General features: G+C 42.1%; 1 protein-coding gene across 1 annotated transcript in view; it reads right to left on the bottom strand.

Moving 5' to 3' along the window:
* Window positions 1-16,718, bottom strand: part of IL20RA (interleukin 20 receptor subunit alpha) — a 75,582-nt gene extending 58,864 nt beyond the window's left edge. The window contains exon 1 of the mRNA XM_007946305.1: window positions 16,634-16,718. The gene's annotated coding sequence lies outside the window, so the exon portion shown is untranslated. The remainder of the gene's footprint in view (window positions 1-16,633) is intronic.
* Window positions 16,719-18,421: the final 1,703 nt, after the last annotated feature.

Here is an 18,421-nt window from a genome sequence, read left to right as displayed (position 1 = left end):
GTGGTCAATGTCATGAGACAAAGTGTATGTGAACTGCTGTATGGAAAGTGAATTTGCTCTGTAAATCTTCACCCAAATCACAATAAAAAAAAAATCATTAAATTACATTATTGTGGAATTTTTATGCATAGCCTCCCCAAATGCTTATTTTGAAGATGTTATTATTATTGTGTATGCATCCCACTGTTTATTAGAAAATCAGTCCCACTACCTTACGTCATCTCTCTTATGAATGTCAGCAAAAATAATTTGGGTTTATTGATTAACCCCAAGGCACAATTATGTTTCTTTTATGAAAGGAAAAATGAAGAAAAATACTGTCCCGATTATTATACTGTCAAAAGTATTAATTTTTCAGTTTTCTGACTGGATCAGTGGAGGAATGATTTGAGAGCTCCTAAGTTCTCTACCCCGCCTGTCTCGAGTGTGTTTTCAATAACATCTTTCCATATGTTACCCGTTGCTCCCCTCACCCACCTATTATCCATTATGACCTTCTATACTTATTTCCTCCAAGCCAGTCACCCAGCTAAGTACTTACTATTCAATTCATTACCATTATGATAACTATTATTAATACTAACAACCCCTGGTGGTACAGTGGTTAGGCACTTGGCTGCTAACAGAAAGGTCTGTGATTCAAACTCACCAGCCACTCCACAAAAAGATGTAGTGGTCTGCTTCTTAAAGATTATAGCCTTGGAAACCCTACGGGCAGTTCTACTTTGTCCTATAGGGTCATTCTTAAGTGGAAATGACTGGATGGCAAAGTTACTATTACTGAGAACTAGAAGTACTGTTAGTAATAAATATTGCCAAGAGTTACTTATTTGTGGGCAGCAGAAAGGCAAATGGAAGGGAGAGGGGTGGCTGTAAAAAGGCATGAACACTACCATCCTTTTCCTCCGGGTCCATTCAATTCACTGGCTTATGCAGCGTAGTGCCTAAGGCATTTGACTGCTAACCAGAAAGCTGGCAGTTCAAACCCACCAGCCACTCCTCGGAAGGAAGATGGAGCAATCTACCCCTTCCAAGGAGGGGTCTCTATGAGTCGGGTCTGACTCGATGGCACATAACAACAACAATATGCTGGATAATCTTCCTACACAAGTCAACCTTCAGCTTGTAATAGCTGGAATAAATTAACGAGTAGTGCTGCCACTGTGTCATTAGATGAGACAATGTGTAGCTCTGGGTGACTGGTGCCCTGCTCGCTAAATGGTCACCTCAAGTCACTAAAGCCTGTATCAGAAATACGTAAGACAAATATATCCTTGATCAATCCTGTATCAGGCTGTGATCGAAAGGGAATAGAACCACTAAAAATCCAGTAGAGTACTCATCTGCTGGGGATAAATGAGAAAAAATTCTGAGGCATAAAAAGACGGGTTGTGTTGCTAGGTAGTCACAAGGGGGAAACACAATGAAGAATATCTGTGAAGTATTAGACAGGGCACATCAGCACAGGAGAGCTGGTGGGGACCAGGGTACTAAGGCAAATGCCCAGGGTCTGGCCAGCCCAGGGCAGGGAGGGACAGGAGAAGGTTCTGTTAAGCTGATGGAGCGAGTGAGGCCCAGGTGGTACTGTCCAGGGAAGGGGTCCACTGTGAGAGGGTGCTGGTTCCAGGTACAGAGATACATCCACAGCTGGATGATGACCATCTCTGGACCTCAGCAATCATCAAACCTCCCTCTTCCTCACAGTATCTTTCATAGAAGAAGAAACTGAAGCCCATTTGAGATAAATGACTTGCCAAGGTCCAATAGTCAGCTGTAGAAGAGGGGCTGCAATTTTCATCTTCTGACTTCCTGATCAATATTCTTTTCCTGCTACTCTGGGACCCTGACCATATATCCTTTCTTTGCATTTCAGTAAAAGCATTTGTCATGCTTGGTCACTAAGTTAATGTTGCATTTTCTGATAATTTTCAAGAAAACATTTAATAGTATTTACTTCTGTTCAGTGTTGATTCAGATACTGAGGCAAATGAGATTGTTAGTGTGATCTCAATTGGGATCTCAGACTTTCCAGTCAAACACCATGAAGATGGACGTCTAACATATCCATCAAAAACACTGTCAGGAAAGTCAAATGTTTTTTGATAGGCTAACTCTCTTCTACAGTGACAAGTTAATGCATATTTCTGAGCATGACCAGGATTAGGGTCAGAACTCTTTAGGGTTGATTTGTCATAAAAATGTTGGGCTACTAAGTGCTGTAAATTAACAGGGATTCCACACACTGCCTAGGCCTTGCTAGATTGGCTCTTCAGACACTTGGATTATTCTGCTGCAAAGAAGAGAAAAGGGGTGATCGTGACAAAATCGGAGCAAGAATGAAGAGACCATCATCCATGGGGAAGACTCAAAGACACAGCTACACCAACAACATCAGAATTTTTATAGAAACAATATAGAGAATGGATCAGTCCAAGACATCCTCTTTGTTTCTGTTCATTCAAGTTAACAGAGTCTTAAAAGGACCACATAGTCAGGAAGTGGAGAACACAGAGGACACCAACACTACATTAGAAAACCACCAATGTGGTCTGGTTCAGTGTTGCAAAGAGCCACAGACCACAGTGACTACTTGAGGCTGCCAACCGCCCTGTGGGCAGACTGTCCCATAGCCACAATGTTCCTTACTCCTACCCACTTGGCAAATTTCACTTTTAGGGAAAAAAAAATCATCTTTCCACGGGATTTTGCTGTTTGTTGTTCTTTTCTTGTGTCTGTTGATTTTTTGTTTTATAAGAAAAAAATGTAAGTATGAAAGGGAATATTAATTAACTGGTAACTTAGAGATAGAATGCTTAGAATTTAGTTCAATTTTTGTAACTAATATTTTAAATTAAAAAGGCTTGAGTTTATATTGAGTTATAATTATTATTAGATAATATAGATGGCAACCTAGTTATGTTTATTGAATTTATGTTTTTTTTACTGAAAGTATTCAAAGTATTTATTTATAGTACTTATTTCTCTAAAACTACTGAGATATTTAGGAGCCCTGGTGATGCAACGATTAAGGGCTTGGATGCTAACTAAAAGGTTGGTGGTTCAAATCTATCCAATGGTTCCATGGGAGAAAGACTTTGCAATCTGCTTCCATAAAGATTACAACCAAGAAAATCCTGTGGGGGCAGTCCTACTCTGTCATATGGGTTGCCATAAGTTGGGATCAACTTGATGGTACCCAACACCAGCACTGGAATATTAATCCATAGTAAGATAGTTACTGGGACATGGACCTTCTTTTCTGAGTTGATTCTGACTCATGGCAACCCCATGTGTGTGTTAGAGTAGAACTGTGCTCCATAAGGTTTTCAGTAGCTGGTGTTTTGGAAGTAGATCAGCAGACCTTTCTTCTGAGATGCCACTGGGTAGACTCGAACTTCCAGTGTCTCAGCAGCCAAGAATATTAACCATTTGTACCACCTAAACAAACACAAACCCATCTCCATCAAGTAGAATCCAATTCAATATCCCTATAAGATAGAGTAGAACTGCCCCATAGGGTTTCCAAGGCTGCAATCTTTATGGAAGCAACTGCCACATCTTTCTTTTGCACTAGTGGATTCAAATAATTCAGTGCTTAACCACTGTACCACCACAGATCCTTTTGCTCTACCCAGGGACTCGATATTGACTTGTAATTCTCATAAATCCTGGTGTAAATGACCCTTCCTACAGGAAGTTCTGCCTGACCGCTAGATTGGAACAGGTGCTCTGTTCTACGCTTCTAAAGGAATTTGTTCTCCTCAATACTGGCATCTGTACTTTAACGTAGTCACTTAATTCTCTCTATCTCTCTGGAGAACTGGAAGTTCACTTCGATGCCTAAAACAGCTCCTCATAAGTAGGAAGGATGAACATTGAATGAGTGAGTGAATGAATGAAAAGCACTTAAGAGAAAATTATTTAAAAATCACATTGTATCAAGTTATATTTGAATTTTCTGGAAAATCAAAATGGATAGATGAGGTATTCAGGTAATCTCTTTTGTTAAATTTGATCAACTGAAATACCCCATGCTGCTACATTCTTTGCTTCTGGGCTGCATGTGATATTGTATTTTGCACTTAAAAGCTATGAGTCCATTTGTTTTCCTACATAGCAGAGCATTTAGTAGATAATTTCTGGCAATTTGAGTGTATACATCTTCATCTCAAATGGAGAGAGGCTGGGTTGGAATTCTATGAATAGTTATGCCTTAAATATGGAAATGATTCTTATTGGAGCAAGGGGGGATTTTGCAGTGAAAATGCTCCTTAAGAGTTGCACAGGTGAGAGACAGAGGACTGAGGAGGGAAGAGCCTTATGCTGAAGACATTTAAAGTTCTTGGTCTTAATGAAGTACCTGTGGTTAGCCCTCTCCTGTTTTTATTATGGAAAGGATAATAGAAGATATCACCTCTGCCTTCAGGATTCTCAGTAAAGCTTTTAGGTGTGATACTTCTGCGAAAGTTTCCCTTGGCATTGGATACACATGGAATCAATACACTGAGAAGGAGGAACTATTGCTTGGAGCTGAAAAAGCCTGCTTCTTTTCACTTTAGAAGCTAAGCTCATGGATCCTGCTCACCCCCCTCCAAGTCTCTGAGACTCCTGTAGACTCTAAGATTATTCTGCCTTGCATCCTTCTCAAAAGTAAGCACAATGTGTATTGAAGGGAAAACTAAATGCTCTAAGGGCTACCAAGCCACCTGAAAGTGAAGATGAAGGGACTGATTTAGGGGCAAAAATATACTTCTCTTGGAAAGCTGGAAAGGTAGAAATATAAATGGGGGAAAAAACTGAAACTAGTGCTTTAACTAGGAGGATATAGTTGCCAGAATATCTTATGTCACCAAATATGAATGTGGCTGTATGGGATGGAATTTAGATTATCTCACTGAGAGGAAGGTGGATGGAAAGCATACATGTTGAGAATTGGGAAACATAAGGACAACTCACTGAGAAGCCTGTGCAAGACAATGTGTGACCATTCTGTGTTCTGACTTGAGTTGCCGTTTTATTAAGCACAAAGTGATTGATGGAGAGGTGCTGAGGTATTTTGGTGGCTGAAAGTACAATGTAGTGACCACCGCCCTATAAAAACAGAACTGTGCATAAATACCATTTACAATTAAAGTTTTCTTTCCAGAGGAGAAAGTCCTTAGACGCATTAAAGAACTCCATCAGAGATTCACACGTTCTAGATAAAACACTCTCCCATACTTTCACTTTCATTCTTTACACTCTGAGAGGCAAGCAGAAGGAAAACCATCTCTAGAAAGTGACACTCTATGAATATGATACTCTGAGTTTAAAGGAAGGGTTAGGTCTGTATCTCATGTTGTTGTTGTTGTTATGTGCCATCGAGTCAGATATGACTCATAGCGACCCCTCCTTGGGTTTCTGAGGCAGTATCACTATGGAAGTAGATTGCCCCATCTTCCTTCCAACGAGTGGCTGGTGGGTTTGAACTGCCAGCCTTCTGGTTAGCAGTCAAGTGCTTTAGGCACTATGCTACCAGAGCTCCCCTGTATCTCATAGGAGAAGACAATACAGAAGAAAAAGGAGGGCATCTTGCAGGTATTGGGAGCTCCGTGTTCTAGTAGCGTAATCTAGTAGCATTAATCTACAGGGAGTTAGACCTAGAGGTAATAGACAAACTGGAACATATAGTGAAATACCCAGAAAGAGAGGGTACTTGGCATAATGTAACTGGGGAGGTGGTTAGTTGAGACCAAAGAAGAAATGGGATAGTTTTATTCAGGTACCTCAGCATCAGGTATCTGAACAGCTTATTCTGTGTTGCTCTCTCAGCTTAGAATGAGGACCAACAAAGGGTGAAAATTAAAGGGAAAAAGATCTTAGTTCATTATATAGAAGAATTTTTTAATAGTTGAAAGCCTGGACATGCTGCCTTGGGTGAGGGGTAATGAGTTTCCTGTGATGACAGCAGAAACAGCAGACAGATAACTGGCAGTCATGCTGCTGAGGAGATTCAAAACAGCAGCAACTGGACCAGACGTCCTTTAAGATTCCTCAACCCTGGGTTTCCATGTTGTTGTTGTGTTGTTATGTGCCGTCTAGTTGGCTCTGACTCATAGCGACCCCTCCTTGGATTTCTGAGGCAGTATCGCTATGTAAGTATATTGTCCAACCTTCCTTCCGAGGAGTGGCTGGTGGGTTTGAACCGTCAGTCTTCAGGTTAGCAGTCAAGTGCCTTAGGCACTACGCTACCAGAGCTCCCTGGGTTTCCATAGCAAAAGGAATTCTAGAAGATAAAGTTGAGCAAGCATTTAATTTTGATACCTCCAACTTGCATTCTCTTTTTCTAAAGTTCTTTTGTTCTCCAATTTTATAAGTAATTAATACTTCTTAGAATTAATTATAGTGATTTAGTTTATATTTTTGGTGCCAGCTTTTCTGCATTATAGTCATAAACATGGACCAGGAAAAAGTGAGAACACCACAATGGCAGCACTGTAAGTATAATGTTATAATTAAGATGGATAAAATGATTTCACTTTACAAAATACATATTACCTCAAGCTACAGATAGCCTTTAGATACTGTTTTTTAAATTTTATGTTGTTGTTGTTGTTAAGGTGCTGTCCAGTTGTCTCTGACTCATAGCGACCTATGCACAGCACAACAAAACACTGCCCGGTCCAGTGCCAGCCTCACGATCTTTGCTATTCCTGAGCCCCTCGTTGCAGCCACTGTGTATATCCACCTCATTGAGGGCCTTCCATTTCTTTGTTGACCCTTCACTTTATCAAGCATGATATCTTTCTCGGGAAATGGTTCTTTCTAACAACATGACCAAAGTAGGTGAGACGAAGTCTGGCCATTCTCGCTTCCAAGGAGCATTCAGGCTGCACTTCCTCCAGGACAGATTTGTTAGTACTTTTAGCAGACCATGTGCTCTTAGCATTCTTCTCCAGCACCACAACTCAAAAGCATCAACTCTTCTTCAGTCTTCCTTATTCATTGTCCAGCTTTCACATGCCTAAGAGGTGACTGAAAATACCACGGCTTGGGTTAGGTACACCTTAGTCTTCAAGGAGACATCCTTGCTCCTCATCACTTGAAAGAGGTCCTTTGCAGCAGATTTGCCCAGTGCAATACACCATCTGATATCTTGACTGCTGCTTCCATTGGTGTTTATTATACAGGCAAGTAATATGAAATCCTTGACAACCTCAATCTTTTCTCCATCCTTTATGAAGCTGTTTATTGAACCAGTTGTGAGGATTTTTGTTTTCTTTATATTGAGGAGTAATCCATACTGCAGACTGTAGTCTTTAATCTTCATCAGTAAGTGCTTCAAGTCATCCTCACTTTTAGCAAGCAAACTTGTGTCATCTTTGTATCACAGGTTGTTAATGAGTCTTCCTCCAATCCTGATGCCACGTTCTTCTTCATATAGTTCAGCTTCTTGGATTATTTGCTCAGCATACAAATTGAATAAGTATGGTGAAAGGATACAACCTTGACACACTCCCTTCTTGATTTTGAACCATGCAGTATTCCCTTGTCCTGTCTGAACAACAGCCTCCTGATCTACGTACAGGTTCCTCATGAGTACAATCAAGTGTTTTGGAATTCCCATTCATCTCAATGTTATCCATAATTTCTCATGATCCACACAAGTGAATGCTTTTGCATAGTCAATAAAACATAAATAAACATCTTCCTGGTATTCTTTGTTTTCAGCTAAGATCCATCTGACATCACGTCCTCTTCTGAATCCAGCTTGCATTTCTGGAAGCTCTCTGTCAATATACTGCTGCAACCATTTCTGAATTATCTTTAGTAAGATTTTACTTGCATATGATATTAATGGGGAGCTCTGGTAGCATAGTGGCTAAGACACTTGCCTGCTAACCAGATGACTGGCGGTTCAAACCCACCAGCCACTCCTCGGAAGGAAGGTCGGGCAATCCTACTTCCGTAGTGATACTGCCTCGGAAACCTAAGGAGGGGTCACTATGAGTCAGGTATGACTCGACGGCACATAACAACAACAATAACATGATATTAATGATATTGTTTGATAGTTTCCACATTCTATGGGATCACCTTTCTTTGGATCCAAATATGGATCTCTTCTAGTCAGTTGGCCAGGTAGCTGTCTTCTAAATCTCTTGACATAACCAAGTGAGTGCTTCCAGCAGGAATCTGTTTGTTCAAACATCTCAATGGGTATTCTGTCAACCCTGGAGCCTTGTTCTTCATTAATTCCTTCAGTGCAGCTTGGACTTCTTCCTTCAATACCATTGGTTCTTGACCATATGCCATCTCCTGAAATGTATGAACATTGACCAGTTCTTTTTGGTACAATGACTCTGTGTATTCCTTCCATTTTCTTTTGATGTTTCCTGCATCATTCAATATTTTGCCCATACAATCTTTCAATATTGCAACTCAAGGCTTAAATTTTTTCCTCAGTTTTTTCAGGTTGAGAAATGCCAAGTGTATTCTTCCCTTTTGGTTTTCTAACTCTAGGTCTTTGGACATTTTATTATAGTAATTGGTTTTTTTTTGCTCAAGCTGCTCTTTGAAATCTTCTGTCCAGCTCTTTTATCTTGTCATTTCTTCCATTTGCTTTAGCTACTCTCTGCTCAAGGGCAAGTTTCAGGGTCTCTTCTGACACCCATTTTGGTCTTTTCTTCCTTTCCTGTCTTTTTTAATGACCTCTTGCTTTCTTCATGGATGATGTCCTTGATGTCATCCCACAGTTCCTCTGGTATTTGGTCATTGGTGTTCAAGGCATCAAATCTATTTTTTAGATGGTCTTTAAATTTAGGAGGGATATTATTAAGGTCATATGTTGGTTATCATGGACTTGTTCTAATTTTCTTCAACTTCAAGTTGAACTTGCATATGAGCAGTTGATGGTCTGTTCCACAATCAGCTCCTGGCCTTGTTTTGGCCGAAGATACTGAATTTCTCCGTTGCCTCTTGCCACAGATATAGTCAATCTGATTCCTGTGTATTCCATTTGGTGAAGTCCACGTGTATAGCCATCCCTTATATTGTTGAAAAAATGTATTTGTAATGAATAAGTCATTGATCTTGCAAGATTCTATCATGTGATCTCTAGCGTTATTTCTATCACCAAGGCCATATTTTCTAACTACCCGTGATTCTTCTTTGTTCCAACTTTTGTATTCCAGTCACCAGTGATAATCAACACATCTTGATTGCATGTTTGATCAATTTCAGACTGCAGAAGTTGTTAGAAATCTTCAGTATCCTCATCTTTGGCTTTGGTGGGTGGTGCATAAATTTGGGTAACAGTAGTATTAACTGGTCTTCCTTGTAGGCTTATGGATATTATCCTATCACTGACAGCGTTGTACTTCAGGACAGATCTTGAAACGGACTTTTTGACAATGAATGCACACCATTTCTCTTCAAATTATCATTCCCGGCACAGTAGATCATATGGTTGTTTGATTCAAAATGGCCTAAAACAGTCCATTTCAGCTCACTAATGCCTAGGACATTGATCTTTATGCATTCCATTTCATTTTTGATAACTTCCAATTTTCCTAGATTCATACTTTGCACATTTCATGTTCCAATTATTAACGGATGTTTGCATCTATTTCTGCTCATTTTGAGTCATGCCACATCAGCCAATGGAGGTCCTAAAAGCCTTACTCTATCCATATTGTTAAGATCTCCTCTACTCTGAGGAGTCAGCTCTTCCCCAGACAAATTTTGAGTGCCTTCCAATCTGATGGGTTCATCTTCTGGCACTATGTTGGACAATGTTCCAGGGCTGTTCATAAAGTTTTCCAGTAATATATCAGAAAGTGTTTCACTGCTATTCATAAGGTTTTTACTGGCCAATTGTTTGAGAAGTGGAAGGCTTCTTCCTTCTTCCAAGTCTGTCTAAGCCCAGAAGCTCCACTGAAACCTCTCCACCAGGGGTAACCCTGCTGGCATTTTGCAACACAGTGGCATAGCCTCCAGCCTCATGGCAACACATAAGCCACCACAGGACAACAAACTGACAGACAAGTTCGTCTCCCTTAGTTGTTCCTAATCTCTCTGCACCTGCCTACCTCAGGCTGCAGTCTTAATATAGAGCCACACCCAAGCTAAAAGCAGCCTCCGAGCCCCGGACCCACCTATGTCAGTCCCCGGCCTTAATATAGAGCCACAACCAAGCAAAAAGCAGCCTTCAAGCCTCTGGCCTGTCTACCTCAGGTCCCAGCTTAACACAGAGCCACACCCAAGTGAAAAGCAGCCTCTGAGCCCTAGGCCTACCTACCTCAGGCCCCTGCCTTAATATAGTGCCACTCAAGTGAAAAGCAGCCTCCAGGACCCTTGCCTGTCTACCTCAGGCCCCTGCCTTAATAAAGAGCCACACCCAAGTGAAAAGCAGCCCCCAGCCTGGGCCTGCCTACCTCTGGGCCCTGGCTTAATAGAGAGCCACACCCAAGTGAAAAGCAGCCTCTAAGGCCCTGGCCTGCCTACCTCAGGTCCCAGCCTTAATATCTTATAGAAGTATACATTTCAGTGATACCTGGTAAAATTGTCCTTTGAAGAAAAAGATCCAAGCAGAAAGTTATTTTTTTAAATGTGATATAGCTCTGGTGGTGCTGTGGTTAAAGCATTGGGCTGCTAACCAAAAGTTGTCAGTTCAAACCTACCAGCTACTCCGTGAGAGAAAGGGGAGGCAGTGTGCTACTTTTGTAAAGATTTACCGCCTTGGAAACCCTATTGGGTAGTTTTAGTCTGTCCTGTAGGGTTGCTATGAGTCAGAACCAACTTAATGGCAAAGGGTGGGTATAATGAAAGGTGCTTTAACCAATAATACAAACTTACTGAGTAACTATTTTGTGAAAAGTACTATGCCAGGCAGTGGAAAAGGCAACATACAGAGATGTAATTTTATTTAAAATATTACAAAAAATAATTAATGTTTTATATTAAAATGTTTACACTAAAATATTAATTCCATAGCAGTGAGAAGTCCATTTACCTATTGTCTTTGCCCAAACTTTGTACTTAAATAGAAAACACGTGTCCTACTTCAGGGCTGTTCTCTAGGTAGTAAATACTGTCTTTCCTGGATTTATTCCATGGGAAGCCCAATAAATACCTACAGGCAGTAGAAGGGCACACTCTGAAGACTGACGCTGGCATTTCTGGTGATACTTAAAGCTACGGCCTTGAACCTTGGGTACACAAAGCTCTCTAGACATGCTGGGGAGGCTCTGAGTGCAAACACTGAATGCAATTGGCTGCTACTGGAAAAGCTGCAGACTCAAGTCCATCTACAAGTAAGTGTCTTGGGAAGTCCTGTCAATCGACATCTGAAAACTGAGCCAATGAAAAGCCTATGAGACACAGTTCTACTGTGACACACAGGGGGTCCCCATGAATCAGAGCTGACTAGATGGCAACTGGTTTTAAACGTGGTAGGGATGAGACTTCAGCTGCTAAATGGGGAGACCACACAAAGGCATACATACAAGAAATCACCTCATGTCTGCTTCAAAGGAGATGGTGTAAGAAGACAAGCTTGTTCGATGAAAGGACATTTGAGTGAGTAAATTCTGCATTAGCTGTGGTCTAGAATCCAGATGTAGACCTAGCTCTTGACTTTTAGATATACGTTATGTTATAAGTCTCAAATAAGGTGCTTCCGAGCTATGTTGCAGCATAATTTGGAAATAATTTACCTTTGAAATTAGTTTGGCTGGTAATAGGGCTTTCTCTTAGGAATACTGATTTGTGAAGTAGAAAAAAAACCTACTTTGTAAATAATGAAGATACTATTCTACTCTGAAAAAAAAAAAAAAAAAGAGTACAGTCTGCTACCTTTCAGGTAAGAAAAAGGGGAGATGTCAGAAAATGTACACAAATCTGTTCATTTATGCAAAAGATCTATAAGAAGGATAAACTAAAAACTAAGGAGATTGGTCACCAATGGGAGACAGTGATAGAATGGGAGCTAGTTGGTGATGACAAGGAGGCAGGTCTCTGGATTTATCTTTTTGTAAACTTCGATCCCCAGAGGGATGGTAATGTTTCACATTCCCTTCAAATACCTTCAAATTAGTAGGCAATTAAAACCAACTAGGAATGTGGGATGTGGAATGTGGGATGTGGAATGTAGGATGTGGAATGTGGGATGTGGAATGTAGGATGTGGAAGGTAGGATGTGGAATGTGGGATGTGGAATGTGGGGGTAATCCAAACTGAAATACAAACAGCAACAAATGAATCTGATTTTTCCCAAATGAGCAAATCCACACTTAGTGGGGTGAAGAAAAAATGGAACCCAGGCAACTATGGAAAGCAGAATACTGACTAGATATGATACAACTAAAGTCCAAAGAACTGTACATAAATGCTGTCATCTAGTTTGTACACATTTCTCACAGGGGTATGGATTTGTAATTCTGAAACTAATTCACACTAAAATTGAATGAATAAGTAAATCTGTTGTAGTTAATGAGATCTGGGCTTCTATCAGAGAAAGAAGCTACAAACAGAAAGGGGGAGGCTGGAAGGAACCTTGTGCTCTTGTATCACAGTCAGAATGTAAGTAAAAGCTCATGACTTTCAATATATATGGAGAGACACACACAGGAATACAGATGTTATATAACTGGCAGTATGTAGCCTTCTGTTTTCCATTATGTCTACTGAGACGGCCTGGAAAGACCACCACCCTAGTGGCCATAAGCATGCCTAGCACCCAGATCCTGGTTTCTAAACACCAATCTCCAATAGAAGAAACCGGAGCTTGTTGGAGAAGTAGCTAATTCAGGACAGGGACAGGGAAAATACAAATGAGCCTGGAACATCTTGTGGTGCCAGAAAGTAAGAAGTATGGAAAAAGGATGGGGGCTTATAGACAGGATACCAGAGAAAAAATGAAGGTGCTCTTAATGGCCAAAGCTAGAAAATTTCAAGCAACAAAATAATGATAAACTAAAAACCCACTGCCATTGAGTTGATTCTGACTCATAGTGACCCTCTTGGGTTTCCAAGGCTGTAAATCTTGACAGAAATAGACTGCCTCATCTTCTTCCCATGGAGTACCTGGTGGGTTTGAACCTCCGACCTTCTAGTTAACAGCCAAATAAATGCCTTACCCATTATGCCACCAGAGAGCCTTAAATAATGATAGTACTGGGTTATAACTCAAAGACTAAATTAAGTATTCATGAGTCCATATTAATATATTAAAATAATTGAATAAATAAAAAATGAGAGAGGACAGCTCTTCTTTGCAACAGAATCCCAATCAATAATTGTAGAAGAGTGAAATAGGAAATTACCTTTAAGTGTAATCATTGTTGCAGTCAGGATACAACAGAGGATACTAAAATTAGTGGGCAAAAGTTTGAGGAAAAACGGGCTATTTCTATAATCCCACAGATATTTATGAATCCAAAATGAAAAAAGAAAGATTACTTTTATCATGAGAAACCCTGCAGACACCCCCTTAAGCAAGTGATCGAGGTTAACATCACCAGCAAAAAGACAAAATGGTATCAAAAAGCCTTTGGTAAGATGCACTAAGAAACACTAAATAATTATAGTATAGAGCCTAAGGCACTTGACTACTAACCAGAAGGCTGATGGTTCAAACCCACCAGCCACTCCTCAGAAGGACGATGAGGCAACCTACTTCCGTAGTGATACTGCCTTGGAAACCCAAGGAGGGGTCGCTATGAGTCGGGTCTGACTCGATGGCATATAACAACAACAACAACATTCTTACCAAAAATGAATAACCCGATTCTACTGGTGACAAAACATCAATGTCCTAACTGAGGGATATTCTAGAGAAAAGTGACCAGTACTCTTCAAAAGTGTCAAGGTCCTACAAGAGAAGGAGGGACTGACTGTCACAGGTTAGAAGAGACTAAGGAGACCCACCAATTAAATGGAATGTAGGATTCTGGATTAGCTAAGGGACATTAGTGGGAAAAGCGGAGAAATTCAAGCAAGGTCTGTAGTTTGTTTAACATCAGTGCTAATTTCCTGGTTATGAAGACTGTACCCTGGTTATTTAAGATAACATTGAGGGCAACTGGGTGAGGAGTAAACAGGAACTCTGCACTATTTTCGTAATTTTTCTACAAGTCCAAACTAGTTTAAATAAAAAGTGAAAAAAGAAAATAATGAAGAAAGTTCAGTTCATTGGAGTCACTTGCGTATGTGCGAAGCAGGTTCAAGCGTAACTTCCCAGTGAAACAAAATACCCTGTGCCATTGTGTTTACACCAAATAAGAGACACTTCAACAAATACACCCACTGTGTTAATTACAGCATATTACTTCTAACAAGCATATTTGTTGCAGTAATATTTAGAATACATTCTGAAGCCCCAGAGCTAAAATTAGGCTTACCTCCTCTGGGGGATTTAGGATAGACCTCCTTGAGAAGACGTTCCAAGTCTGAGCAGAAGTTAATGGGCACAGAATGGGATAGGCGCATTGTAGCAAAGGGAACTGTGAGTAAGTAGTCTTGCAATGGAAAAGTTTAACTTTAGGAACTGGAAGAAGGGCAGTGTAGCGATAGGGAGGTGGTGTGAGGTAAGAATGGAGAGACAGGGAGGAGTGCATCACACAGGATCTCTTAGAAAAATTTAGATTTTAATCTAAGAGCAGTGGAACTCTCTAAAGGGCCTGGAGTAAGAGGAGACACATCGCCCTGGGAAGTCACCTTCTCCTGTCCTGCCTGTTGGTACAACGCTGACCATGGTCGTGGAGGGATAAAACAGAATGTGCCAACAAGGCAGAGTTTGATAAGCCGTGATGAAACTTCTGTCCCTCCAAAATTCAGAGAGTGATGGTGAGAGTGTATGTTATGCCTGCCTTGAGGGTACAGCACAGATGGTCAGACTTGCTCTGAAAGTCTATCTGAAATTAAACATCAAGATTTACCTGAATATCTTGTTGAGTCTTTTTCCTTTCTCTTCGGATGTTTTGGTATTATAAGGCCTGATCCAAACACTGAGTTGTGTGACTTTGAATTGTTTGGTAAAAAAGTTTAAAAAATTAAAGCATTCATCTACCCAAGAGAGACAACATCATATAACTCTTAGAAGATCTACAGCAGATATTAAAGCTGATCTATCAAAACAGAAATCATTCTCCATTAAGAATCAGGTATGACCCAGTTAATGACATACATCTTCTAACCTGGTTTTCCCAGCAGAGCCCAGAGTTCCTGAAGACTCAGAACAGGACAGGAGGAATGTTCTAAGAGAAGATAAAGTATCCAAGTCTCATGGGCCAGAAAATACATTCTTTAGTTTGTTTTTGCAAATTCTGCTTTGAAGCCAAGAATATTACTACTTTCTAATGTCAGCCTCCCAACCCAATGAAGTAGCAAGTTTTACTCATCTCATTGATCAAAAATACACAAGAAAATTTAAATCTTAGCTGAAGGCTCCATATTTGCTTAAGTCAGGAGAGTCTCCTCCCATTCCGCTTTCCTGGGAATATTAAAGGATAAAATCACTAAAATCTCTGGTAAACGTAGAAATTAAAAGAGAGACCTTTTCCTATCTACAGCTATCACTCAAAAACCTCTCTGAAATCTGTGTGCATACTTCTCTGACCTTTGTAACTACAGAGAACTTTTTCTTTGACCACTGAAGACTCCAGTTTCATGGCTAACTTTCTGTCTGCATTTATTGTTATTGTTCAATTCTGGATTCAAAGGCATAGAAAGCTGAACCAAGTCTGTACAAACTACATTATTCTGGGAAGTTTAGTTGTTTTTAATTTAAAAAAAGAAAAAAAAAAAAAGGATACCGGATATCTTGCTTTATTCTCTAAATCTTTTTTTCATATACCAGTAAGGCAGAAACAAAACAAAACAAAACAAAACAAAAAAGAAAGAAAGAAGAAAAGAAAAGAAACCAGGTTAATGGATCATTCCGGTTTTCTGGATTCCATTTGGTAGAGAACTTAAACGCAAAAGCAAAAAAAAAAAAGTCAGTTAACTTAATGTGCCATCAAACGTTTAAGAGTTAGTGCTGTTTCTGAGAAATCAAGGGGCACGAATCGGTACCTGGTCGGAACAAAGGAAACACCGACGCTCCAGGAAAGGGACTCTTCCTTTAGAAGTGCTCCCTCTTTCCAGCTCCGGTTCCCTCCGCGCAGTCCCTTCAGAGGAGTTTGGTGTTTTAAACTCGCGGCGCCACCTTACGCTCTAGGGCGGGAGCTCCCTGTGGAAGGGGACAGGTCCGAGCAGCAAACACTAGGACTCCAGACCCGGCCTCCGGAAGCCTGGGATGTGCCGACGGGTCCGTTCCGGAGGGTCACTGTCACTGACTGTAGTTACTAGTTGTGGTCGCACATTGGGAGCGATAGTGTTTAAGTTCCTCCGCCCCACCGCCGATCCTCGCAGCGGAAAGCGTGAGGCTTGGAGTTGTGCAAACTTGACCAAGAACTCGGACGCGCGAGAGGCGGCGGCGAGTTTCTGCCCCGCGCCCTGCGGGCCGGGAGAGTGTGGCTTCCCTCGCTGTGCCCCACGACCCCCGAAAGAGAAGCCAGACGGCGGGAGGGCGCAGGCGGCGCGCGGATCCGGCGGGGACCCGCTGGGCTACGCCCGCACCCTTAGCAAGCAGCACCCGGGCGCGCCCACCTACCTGCCCGTCCGGGCGGCGTGGCCAGGAGTGACAGCAACGGCGACAGCAGCAACAGGCCCAACGCCGGGGCCCCCCTGGCCGTCGCCCTCGCGGGGGATCTACACGCCCACATGGGCGGTGGAGCGGGTCACATCTCAGAGGCGGCCGGGTCAGTCCGATCCCCCTCGGGCCGCAGCCTGGGTCTGCGCCCGCGCCCTGCGCCCCAGCAGCCGGCAGAGCCGGCGCGCCAGTGCTCGAGGCGGAGGGAGGCGGGGCTAGAGCCCGACTGTGCCCCACCTGCGCCGTGCTGGGCTCCTCCCGAGCCTAGAGGCAGGCCTGTGGCGAACCCCGGAGACCCGCACGCGGGGCTGCCCGACCTGGATGTCAGGGCTGGGGAAGATCCCTCTCGGATTTATAGTCCCAGCCGCTCGAAGTTCCGGTTCTGAGAGTCTCGGAGAGTTTTCCACCTCTCTGAAGTTCACAGAGGAGGTCGCTGCTGCGGGAAACCCCACTGCAGTGTTTAGGCGAGCATGCAGAACAGCAATTCTGCTTTCAGGCCTATCCAATCCACTTCTTTAGAACATGGAGGATGTCAGAGGAAGGAGAATGAAATGGGTATTTAGTTCTTAACAGGCAGACAGCTAGGCACTCTGTGGTACATTTTATTTGATTTCATTGAATCCTTACAACCTGCGTTTAGGAATTACTGTCCTGTTTTACAGAGGAGGAAAAGGAAGCTCAGAAAGTTAAGGGCCATGCCTGAAGTCCCTCGAGTCTGTAGTGGTGGAGTGCAGATTTAACACGAGGCCTGATTCTAGGTCCCATGCTTTTTGTACTCGAGGGTGAAAAACCAAAAAACCAAACCTACTGTTATCGAGTGGATTTCTATTTATAGGGACCCTATAGGCATAGTGGCTAAGGCACTTGACTGCTAACCAGAAGGCTGGCGGTTCAAACCCACCAGCCACTCCCCGGAAGGAAGGTTGGGCAATCCTACTTCCGTAGTGATACTGCCTCGGAAACCCAAGGAGGGGTCGCTATGAGTCAGGGCTGACTCGACGGCACATAACAACAACAACAACAACATAGGACAGAGAAGAACTGCCCCATACATTTTCCAAGGCTGGAAATCTTTCCGAAAGCAAACTGCCTCATCTTTCTCTGCCTGAAGGGCTGGTAGTTTCAAAACTGTTGACCTTTTGGTTAGCAGCCATATACTTTAGCCCTGGGCCAACAGAGCTCCTTTGAGGGTGAAAGGGAATATGAAATTAAGAGAAATGTTGAGATAGTGTGACAAAAGTCTGAGAGCTGGTCTCAGTGCTGGTCCTTGCTAGGGGACTTGGAGTGGTAAGAGTTGGACACAACTCAAAAACGAGTAACTAATTTTTCTGAGCTTTGTATTACAGTCTCTTTTCCCCTCAAGTGCCTGTATTCAACAGCACAGATAAAGAGAAACTCAATGATCCTAAAATTAAATCAGTTAACCGGTTAATTAGTGGTGTAAAGTGTTGCTCGAGGTTTCTGAAATGGAGGTGAGAGTCCGCCCGAGGCACTTCGGAAGAGAGAAGGAGCATGGTGGTCTGCTTCCGAAACACCAGCCGCTGAAAACCCAGCGGAGCTCAGCTCTGTTCTGACACACACACAGTAGTCACCATGACTTAGAGTCATCTGGACGGCTGCTGGTTTTCTTCTTCAGCTGCGGTGGTGGTTATCTTAGAAAAAAGAATCTTCAGTAATTGAAAACAAAACAAAACAAAACAACCAAAAACCTCTCTTGTGGGGGAAGGAGTGAGAAGATGGGGAAGCATT

The sequence above is a fragment of the Orycteropus afer genome, unplaced genomic scaffold (assembly GCF_000298275.1).
Source record: "Orycteropus afer afer isolate SDZICR_OR568_19922 unplaced genomic scaffold, OryAfe1.0 scaffold00155, whole genome shotgun sequence".
Lineage (NCBI taxonomy): Eukaryota > Metazoa > Chordata > Mammalia > Tubulidentata > Orycteropodidae > Orycteropus > Orycteropus afer.
The sequence above is the reverse complement of the archived record's forward strand: the minus strand, read 5'-3'. Positions and strand labels throughout refer to the sequence as shown.